We start from the raw sequence: 11,579 nt of genomic DNA on the forward strand, positions 1-11,579 counted from the left end.
CTGGAGGAAATGGAACAAGGAAGGTGTGGAAAGGTTCCGATTCCATCATCAACGATGCATTGGAAGTCGACACTGCTGAGGAGATTAAGTGTAGTGGACTACATTCCAGTGTCTGCAATGATATATAGACATATTTGCATGTGGAATACACAATTTGTGTCATATTCTTTGGTATTAATTTTTGTAGAATGATATTTGCTGTTATTAGATACATGTGGGGATCTCAGATGTTTTTGTTTATTTCGTGAATGCTTAGGGATATGGAGTCTAGGCAGGGATAGAGAGAATCCACAGTAGGGTCCGATGGGTCGACCAGCCTGAGTGTGGACATTTTTGATAGTATTTTGTTTGCTGAGGCTTTCATGTGTATTTAGTTGCATCATAGTTTCAAATGCATTGATAAAGATGTATGAATTGATCTGGAGTACTTAAGTGGTTGACTGGGGCAGAGGGGCCATGAGTGAATTTTACTGTCTTGATTGATGGATGGATATTTGGAAAGAAGGCTGCCAGACAGGTTTTTCGCTCTCACACTCCATAGAGATTTGTTCATATTTCATAGTAATGTATTCACACTCCATAGAGATTTGTTCATATTTCATAGTAATGTATTCACACTCCATAGAGATTTGTTCATATTTCATAGTAATGTATTCACACTTCATAAAGATTTGTTCATATTTCATAGAAAGGTATTTACACTCCATAGAAAAATTTGTTTTTGGTTTATTGTTAAAAAATAATCAATAAGAGAAATTGTTACTTGTCATAATCCTATTCTTTTTGGTTTCGAGACTTTTAGTTAGTCTCGAAGGGGGGAATATGTAGTGTATGATGAATTATGACTTTGCTAATGTTTTCAAGTGGAACCTGAGAGGATGTTTATTCAGTTTTAGAGGGAGCTGTTTTAGGGGGACACACCATAGAACAGAGGAAGTCTGTTAGGTGTCCTCCTGGGATTGGTCTGTAGGGGAACACCCATATCAGATTACATAGCATATATACCACAGTTGGGACAAAAGAGGTCAGAATAATCATGTTAGAGATGGGGCGATTATTCTCCGGGTATCTGCAGGTATCTGTAAATCGACGCTGTAACCCTTTGTTATGAATAAACCTTATGATGAAAATACAGCGTCAGCGGGTCCTCCTTGTCGCACAGCATAATTAGCAACGTTAACTCGACACTACACAGACAATATAGCAGTTATGAGAGTATAGCAGTTACGAGAGTCCTGTTGATAGCAAATCCACAATCGGAGGTCATCCATCTTATTATCCAGTGATTGGCCAATAAAATGGACAGAAGAGGTGGCCGGTTTTCCCTTCCCCTTAATCTCGCCAGGACTCCCCCTCTCCTGCCTCTTTTTCTCCGGCGTTGCCTCTTGGATAGGCCGAAAATGGGTTTGGAATTACACAAAGAGCCCAGGGCAGAAGAGTCGAAGTTGAAGCCGGAATTGAGGTTAGTAACTGCCGATCTGATGTTCAAAAGTTCTTGTAGATCATAAGAAATGATAGTGGATACATTTCGTGCAAAAGATAAAAAGCGAAAGAATTTCAAAAATAGGAAGGTTGGGTCTGAGCTCGCAAGACGGTAGCCATACTATACGGCGCCACTACAGTTTTATGGCTGTGTTTCGTAATCCTACTGGGGAAATTCACATGAACATTCATAGAGTTAAACAGCCATCACATAACACAGGGTTTCTTAAACATGGTCCACACTTTTGTTTCTGCCTCAGCACTACACACCTGATTCAAATCATCAAAACTTGATGATGAGTTAATCATTTGAATCAGCTGTGTAGTGCTAGAGCATGTGGACCATGTTTAATAAACACGGTGTTATGGGATGGCTATGTAACGATATGAATGTTCATATGAATTTCTGATGTCCCAGTAACTAAATCGTGTAAGCCTATAAATCATTTGTGTTTTTATCTTTGTTTTTTGTTTGTTTGCAATATAATACACTAAATCATACACTAGGGTTGTCATTTCCCTCTTCAATGTAACAAACAATACACACTAGATGATGCCAGAGGGCTGAGTTTCACATTTAAAAAAAAGCCAATCTCATGCATTGTATAAGGCAACATTTCCCAAGCTAGGGGTTGCGACCCCATGCGGGGTTGCCTGATTCGAAAAGGGGGTCGCGAGTGAAACTCTGAAAAAGAAAATGTGGTTGTAATAAACAGAAGGGTTTCTGTTTTCTTCCTACAAATGTGGTTCTATCTTTTGAACAGTTTAAGCTACAAAATATTATGACCCCGTCACTGAAAGATAAGACTCTCCTCTACAATACCCACAAGCCTCATCAGAACATTTGAATAAGACCAGGCGCTAAATCAGACTGGGGGGAAAATAACATAATCTACACAGAAGATCATACAAAATTATAGCCTGAGGATTTTCTGAACTTCCCAATACCTTTCTGATGCATTTCAGTCACTTCAAACCATACTTCTTTCAGATTAAAATACTGGCAAAAGTACTATCAGACTGATTTGTAATAGACTGGCATAACCCCAATTTAAAAAAGTGAACATTGGCTGTTGATTACATCACTTTTTTTTACATGATGGGGTTACGATAAAAAAAACAAAGTTTGGAAACCCCTGGATAAGATCTCTCACTATGAATTGGGATGAAAATAATTAAGAAAAAGCATTACAATATGGTGTAAAAAGTGCAGTTTAGGCCTGATCATCATGTGTTGGTAGGCCTACCTGTGAATGGATAAAATTCACTTAATATTTTAACAAGTTCAAGATTATGAAACAACAACAAAGGATAACCCTAATTTTTCAGACATTTTTATTTTTATTGGAATGATTTGCAAAAACAAAATGTAGACCTGCTTTTTCTAGCCATTCAATGCAAAATACTGCCAAACATATTTCCAAGTATCTCCAATTATTTTACAAAACATAAATTATTGCCATGTACATTAATGGTATTTCAAGCATTTAGATATTAGTATGAAATGTAATATGCAACTTCAATATTCAGTTGCATGTTGATTGATATTGACTACTGAAACGTAGATTAAAACATAATGTTTCCTTAAATAAATAAAAACATCCGTCAAAATTTTATTTATGTGAGGGCAAACTCCTTTGTGGAAAAAATTCTAAAAAAGCAGAACTTTACATATCAATAAAATAATTAAACAATTCCTGAAAAGATGTGGAATACCACTTCAAATATATTCATAAAAATGTATAACCAAACTTCCTGTCTACATGTGAAAATACATATTAACATGGAACATCCATGTCCATTCTCTTTATGCTGTCATTTACCATCAAAAACATTACAAATCATATATTTATCATACATGAATCCCTGAAGTCAGACACTCCCAAATGCCAATTTTAAATTAACTCTAAAGTAGCTCATATAAATCACAAATTCACAAATGCAAATTAACACTCCACTTCAACTCTGTTAAACATTTCTCACAAAGTTGATAAAAGCCCTATCAACTCATACAGTCATAAAGATCCTCAGTGCCTAAGAACGCCCCTAGCATGTGATCTTGGGAGCCGTTCACTGGCTCTAGGTAGGGATGGCCTTCGTTGTTGTGTTTATGCCTCTGCCTTTCCAGCCTTTGTTCAAAGTCTTCCTGGTCCGGCTGTGAGGCGTGGACAGTGGATTTCTGTGATGGGATGGATGAGACAGGCACTGGAACAAAGGAACCGTGGTAGAGTACCATTGGTGTGGTTATCACCTCCATTGTGGAGGCTTGAGGCACGGGGCCCTCAGGAGGCTGAAGAGGTAACTGCACATAATTCCCAGATTCTGGATCAAAGAAGGTCTTCGTCTTGACCTGGATGGGCATGTCGACTACGAAATACTGTCCCGAGTCTGGATCCTGCAACAACTTCCGTTGGGTCATTGGGTAGGAGGCGTAACCGTGCTCGATGCTGGACTGACAAGAGAACTGGCTGGTGTAACTGGACTGGCGGGATAGATTAGGGTGAGGTGATGTCAAGTCTATAACGTCACTGGCATAGGAATCAACACTATGGTTCCAATTCTCTGGTTTCTCTCTGTTGGATCTCTCTCGGGCTCGACCCCTCTGAGACAGCTCATCCCTAATGGACTTCTCAATACGCTGACTCCTCGGCACTGGTCTGTCCTTAGGAGATGTCTCACTACTACGAACTCTCTGTTCCACTTTATCACCGATGTGTCCGTCCATGCTCTGAGCTCTATGGCGCGGTTGTCTCTCACTTGTGGATCTCTCACTGTTTTGCCTTTTATACTCACTGATAGCTCTGTCGCTGCTGCAGAATCTCTGTTTTTGCATCCCTCGGCTGTGTTTCTCACTACTACGGCCCTGACGCTCAGAATCACCATGACTTTGTTTGTCACTTTTACGGCCTTGATGCTCTGATTCACCATGCCTCTGTTCGTCAGTGCTGCGTTCTTGACGCTCCGATTCACCATGCCTCTGTTCGTCAGTGCTGCGTTCTTGACGCTCCGATTCACCATGCCTGTGTTTCTCAACACTATGACTGCTGTGCTCTTTTTCTTCTTGCGGGGGCTTCTCATTCACATGGCTCTGATGTTCAGGTACACAATTGTGGTGCTTCTCACTGTTACGGGCTTGACGCTCTGATTCATCATGCCAGTGCTTTTCACCACTACGGCACTGATGCTCCGATTCACCACGGCTGTGCTTCTCACTGCTACGGCTGCTGTGTTCGGTACTTCCCTGATGTTGCTTCTCACTACCACAATGTTTATCAATACTATCACTACTACTACTTTTCTGCTCCGATGATTTATCACTCTTGTTTTTATCACTTCTACTACTACGGCTCTTAGCACTGCTGCGGCTCTTGTGCGATTGACTTTCCTTCTCTTCCTTACGGATCCTCCTGGTGGTCAGCTTCATGGCTTTGAGGAGGGCCTTCTCTGACTTGGGAGGGACCACGGGGGGTCTGCCGGGGCTTTGGGTGTCGTTCCCGTTGCAGACTGAACCAGACCTCTCACTGGGCACCTTGGAGTCCTCTGGGTTGTTATCAACTGTATCCACTGTGATTGTCCCCCTTTCTGACGATGGACTCACCCCCGACTGTATGTAATCTTCCTGTGGGACTGTGAGGAAAGACCCGTAGCGTTGGCCTTTTCGGCTGTTTTCGTGGGTCAGTTTCGTGGGAGACAGAGGGGAGCGTGGAGAGTGGTGAGATGTAGTCTCTTTGGGTTTGAGGTGTTTGTCTGGTGTGGTGGCAGCAGCATGGGGCTCAGGGATTTCAAGATGATCTTCCTCGCCCCTCTCAGAGCCACTCAAGCTCTCCCTGGGTGACCACGGCGCACGTTGGCCTTTCCGACTGTGTTCGGGGGTTAGTTTTGAGGGAGATAGCGGTGACTGTGGAGAGTGGGGAGATGTCGTCTCTTTGGGTTTGAAGTGTTTGTCTGGTGTGGTGGCGACATGATAGGGTGACGGTATTTCAATAGCCTCTTTAAGATGATCAAGGTGATCTTCCTCGCTCCTCTCAGAGCCACTCAAGCTTTCCCTGGGTGACCACGGTGCACATTGCACTGGGTCATGGTTTGTCTTGTGCAGAACCGGTTTCACTGTCTTGGTTGCAGGCAAAACATGATGATTGAATGTGTTGTCTTTCACTTTGAATAGAGCCGGTTTTCCCAGAACCGGTGAAGAGGCGTTGGACTGAGATATTAGCGTTTGATTGTTTGTGTTGTCCATGGGGCTCTGGAGCCATCCTCTTTTGTCCATCTCTCTGGCTCTCGACTCGTTGTCCTCCTTCAGGGATGTTTCCATATCTCGCCTGGGAGGGATCACTGGCTTCTCTTCAACATCCTCATTTTCATGATCACTTACAGAGTAATACTCCACTTCTGTCCTCCTCTCCAAATCCCTTCTCACACATTCTGGCACATCCTCTACTCCTTCCTCAACTTCCTCTAATTCTGCAATCAAATTCTCAAAAGAATGATAGATGTTTGAGTCAGTTTCGATATTTCTTTGCAATGAACTCGTGACAGAGAAATATGATGACTTCGAGGACATACTGGTTTGATCCTGTTGACTTGGATTTATACTACTGCTATTTGACAACGGGGACACTAATGTTTCTCTAATATCTTCATCAACATTTACAATATCTTCGCTAATCTTAACTGATTTGTTAGACTCTTCAGTTGCTTGATTATTTTTCATGGTCTCTTTTTCCATTATTGAGTCATCCTCAGTAGTGATGTCTACTTGGTTTGAAGGTTTAGAATGATCTTTGCATTGTTTTAAAGGGGCCTTCCTTCTTACACAGGGTTGTTCCTGTTGTTCCATATTGTGTTGTATTTGTTCTGCTTTGGGCTCCCTTATAGGAAGTATATTAGTTTGGCTTTCATGTAATAAAGCCTTCATTTCCTTTTCTTTCTCTTCACTGGGTGAAAAACTGGTATTTGCCTCATGGGGATGTTTTGAATGTTTAGAATAGTCTTCTTCTGCCAAACCAATATGGGTATTATTTTGTATAATTTGCGTATCTTGCTCAGTCGTCTTCTCTGTTTCAAGTGCATCTGTTTGTCTTTCTGCTTTTATCTTTGTGTCAAGGGCCTCCCTCTTTGAGACCGTGCCTCTTGCCTGTGTGTTCTTTTGTTGTTTAATTGTGTCATTAGTACTATCCCTATTTGAAAAATCTGCATTCTTTATATCCTCCTCAATTATATCCATAACATTCCCACATTCTTTCTCCTTCTCTATGCTGTCCTCTTTTTTAGTGTTCCCTTTCTTGCTCCTCGGTGGTACCTCTGGTTTGATAACGGGTGCATCTGGTCGACTCTCCTCTTTGACGACCTCTTCATTTTTAGAGGTGTCATCTCTTGTTTCAATAGATAACTGTCTAGCTACAGTTCTATCACTCTCCTCTGCTGAGTATTTGCTGGATCTAATATTGTATTTTTGTTTGTCGCTAACATTATTGATGATGTACCCTTTCTCTTGTTCCTCCCTGATTGGTCTTGTTGCGAGTTTATTATCTTCAGCATAGATTGTGGCACCTAACCTGTGATGTTCACCAAGTTTTGTCTCAGTCTTGGTAATAATGTCTTGTGTCTGATGATGATGATCCCTCAGATCCCCTAGCTTCTCTCTCACCTCCTTTTGTTCCTCGTCTGCTGCTGTCTTAATAGAATCCTGTCTTGCTTGCCTACGCTCTTGGACTCTAACATTATAACTATCATCAGGGTTCTCATCTGGGACTGTGTTGACGTCCTCTTCTTTATTCTTTAAGACTTTATTTTTACGTTTCTCTGCTCTTTCCGATATGATTTCCTCAAGTGCCATTTTAGCCTTGTCATAATTGTCATTGATCAATGATTTGTTTATAACAACGTTGTTGTCTATCTTTGAGAATTCATCATGCTTAGTTTGCTCCTTCTCTTTATTCACAAATGCCTCTTTTTTAGCTGATGTGTTTCCTCGCATAGAAAACATACCTCTTTTGATGTTCCTAAGCTCCCTTGAAATTAAATCGTTTTTTGCCTTTGTCTCCCTATCTATCACTGGTTTGGGCTTCAAATTCTCACCGTCCTTGATATGGCATTCACCCAATCTAGCCTTCTCCAGCTCTTTTAGTGCATGTAAGTTACTTACTTTATTTTCGCTATCTTTCATTTCTTTGTGCACCGTCTTCTCTGTATAATGTACTTCATTATCCACATCTTTGTTATTATTTACCTCCATTTTAGGTTCAAAATCCTCCTCCTCTTTCTCGCCACTCTCCATCATTGCATATCTTTGGCTTTTAATATAGTTGTTCTGTCTCGCTGAAAATATATGTTTAAACCTGCCTTGCTTTTTAACAGGCTCCTTCTCCTTTTCTACCACAATACTTTCTTTCTCTTTTTCTGCACTTTCTATAAATCCGTTGGTAAGTGTGTTTTCAGTTGGATATATTTCACCTGTTGTCTGTCGCTCTATCGGTCTGTGGCTTGGCCTTGGCACTGAAAATGAATTAAATGAATGTCTATCCTCTACTACAATTGCATTGTCATCTTTCTCTTGAGGGGCCTCTGTTTTGACGATGTTATTCTTATTCATGGTTAATGTTTCTACAGCTTCTGTTCTATTGGGAGATAATATTTTGTTTTGGGCGGTGGATATTGCTTCCAAACCGGCTCTCATAACCTCTTCAACTGTATCTTTGACATTTAACTCTGTCATGTCCTTTGTTGACCTTTTGGTATGGTCTGTTCTTTTTGAGGACAGCACTTTATTTTGGCCTGTAATTAATGTGTCCCTAATAGCTGTGATGGCTTCTCTTGTATTTACAGTCTGTTCACTGATGTGTTTTTCCTTCAATTCCACAGTTGGCTGTTTAGTGTTGTCTGTTATATTTGGCGACGACACTTTGTTTTGTGCTGTAGGTAAATTGGGCGATACCACTTTGTTCTGTGCTGTATTCATTCTTGTATGTACAGGCTGGTCACCAATGTCTTTCTCCTTTAGCTGCAACATCTCTTTTGCTGGCTTTTCTGGTATATTTTGTGTACTAGGATGGTATTTTGTGTTGTCTGACATATTCTGAGAAAGTCCTTTGTTGGGTGTGGCAATGGACAAAGTATCCTTACTCGTTGACGGTGAAAAGTGTTTCACCTCTGGCCCTACAGGACTCTTGTACAAGTTCAGAGTTGGGTACGTTTGTTTCGTAGTCAGGGAGCGCTTGTTCACCTTTGAGTGTGTAAAGGGCGACCCAGGGCTCCTGCTACCCTCAGCCTCTCTTTTGGTTTGCAATAAGTTGGATATCAAGTAATCATCTGACATATCAGAATCTAGATATTTCCAAAGACCAGCATTGCTAGATTCAGCTGGGCTACAGATAGGCAGTCCATCTAATAGAATGGCAGGTGTGCTTAAACCGGAGGCTAGAATGGCAGGTGTACTGAAGCCAGAGGCTGTACCATCAGAAGGAGCTTGTGCATATTTGAGTAGTTTCTGTTCCAGCAGCTTTGGAGACAGAGTACGACGATCCGCCTGTTCGGTTTTGAACTTTGGCGGGCTGTACCTGCTCTTGACCCTCTTCCTGTTATCCTTGAGGTTAAACAACAAACTGGACGCAATGGATTTGTAGCTGTCTCGTTTGACAACCTCGGAGGTTGATCTTGATTTGACTGGCGACACATGCTCTAAGTCTAGGAGGGGGAGATCGAGGAGAGAGGGAGAGATCACTGCTGACAGGATCTCTGAGGTGTCTGTGGCCTGTCTGGACGGTATTACGGGTGTCATCAGCTGAGAAATGCTGAATGGAGTATTGGTCAAAGAGCACGGCTCCTCCACTTCTTTCACCTTTACCGACTTGACTTCCTTTTTACACGGCAGAGGACTCTCCTCCACCAGTTTTGGGGTTTCAATGGGAGGGCAAAGTGTTCCTGGTTGGTTGACAGGCACAGCACTCTTGGCTCTCGCTCTGTTTCTCCTCCAGGGGGCGCTGGTTTCACCCTTAGAAGAGGTGTCCGATGCACACCTCTTCTCGGGGGCAGAGGGTTTTGGCAGAACCTTGGGTGGAGGACAAGGAGGAGGAAGAGGGGGTTCGAATGGTTTCTGGCGCGGCTGCTCTGTCTCCTCTGCATGCAGTGTTTCTATCCAATGTGCCTCAGTCAGCTGTTTGTATAGAGGGGAGTCATACCATTTAGGGAGGTTGTCCACCACCGGAAGAATGGAAGTGATGTCCTCCTGGCCAAACGGAAAGCGGTTAAAATCTCTCCACGATTGGAATGGGCTTAACTCGCTATGGAGGAAAAAGTTTTTGATGTTCAGCTTCCGCAGCTTGAAGTTGGATTGCCCATTTTTAGTCTTGGAGGACTTTGCATCCTTGCCTGATTTCTTGGCTGTGAGGTTCTTGTAATCCGAGGAGAATTCTGATAGTTCCTTTTCGATGCTGAAGAGGGCCGACTTATCCCACGATTCCCCGTTAGTGTCCTTAAAATCACAGTTTTTAATGGACATGCCCTTCTGCTGCCTCCAAGGTTGAGAGTCTTTGGCACCATTGATTTGGTGCTTTTTACCAGCGTCTTTAGTCTTTTTCAGGGGTTCCTCCACTAGGGGCTTGTGACAGCTGAAAGGGTATCCATATGAAAACCCATCGTTGTACACAGCCTCGTCTCCGATGCACAGGCTCCGGAAGGCGCGGTCGGTGAGCGTGCTGACCTCTCGGTCCGTCTCGTCCATGAAGATCTCAGTGAAGCCGTTGGGGAAGCGGTGGTGGAGCATGGTGCTCTGGTGGTTCATGTGTTGGCGCTTCTCCGTGCAGGTCATGATGATGGCAGATGGTTGACAAAGTGACAGTGGGTTGTAGATGGTTGAGTCTATAACGTCCCCAGTTGGGTCAGCTCACCATCTTCCTGGGAAAGAAGGAAAGACGTACAGTGTCACAATCAGGAAACAACAGCACTTCATTGCTTTATACAGATTGTATAGTGACTGAAGCATATACAGTATCTGCTCAATTAAAGTTTCAGGCTTTTGTGGATGCATTTCTGAGATGCAAGCATTTACATTTCATAAACCCTATCATTTTAACAAATTACAAATTACATTCCTCCTAACGCTATACAAAGGGCTGTGTCCATTTTGAAAGCCAAATAAATTGTTTGGGAGACCATATACTGTATCTCACTCTGACCTTTGTGTCCATGATTTGTGTGAACTGAACTATCTCGTCGCTATGTACACCACAGACAAACACATACCATACCGCAGTCTATTTAAAGGGAAGGAGGATGCTTCTAGGCCATCTCCTAAACACCAAGTATGACCATGGATTTGAGCAGCATGACAATAAAGTACCTTTGACCTCTTGTCTCATAAATACTGAGATTTTATAGGAGCTGGTGTCCTTGCTGCCCTGTACTACCCTGTATCTGTTGTACTGCCTAAAGATGTAGGATCTTAATTGCAGCCAGTTTTCTACAGCAGGAAAATAGTCCTGCAGCAACAGCAAATGTGGATTATAATTAATGGACATTTTTGTAGGGGTTGATCAATTTTCCGTAAGGGATTATGTTTTTGTTAGGGCAAATCAAGTCGGACATTTCTAAATGGAAATTACAAACTTCAGAAGCCTTTTTAAACCTCAAATACACTACAAGTGTGACATTTCTTGCATTGCAAGAAAGTTATCCTGCAACAGGGGGATCAAATTAAGAGCCTACATCTGTATGACTCCGTTAGTCTATAGCCATTATTATGGGACTATATCAAGGCTCTCCAACCCTGTTCCTGGTGAACTACCGTCCTGTAGGTTTTCACTCCAAACCTAATCTAGCACACCTGATTCTAATAATTAGCTAGCTGATACGCCAAATCAGGTTAGATACAACTGGGGTTGGAGTAAAAACGTACAGGTATGTAGCTCTCCAGGAACAGGCCCTGATGTGGCTATAGACTAACAGACTAATAGACTAATATAGGCATTATTATCGGAAATCACATTGTAATCACTGTTATTGTTTGCACCATTCCTATAAATCAGTATAGGTTTGCGTACAACCATGTGGATAGCATGTTAATAGCATATTGGAACATGCTACAGGTATAGGATCTTCAT

This window comes from Coregonus lavaretus (genome assembly GCF_964263955.1).
Source record: "Coregonus lavaretus genome assembly, chromosome: 1".
NCBI classification, from domain to species: Eukaryota; Metazoa; Chordata; class Actinopteri; order Salmoniformes; family Salmonidae; genus Coregonus; species Coregonus lavaretus.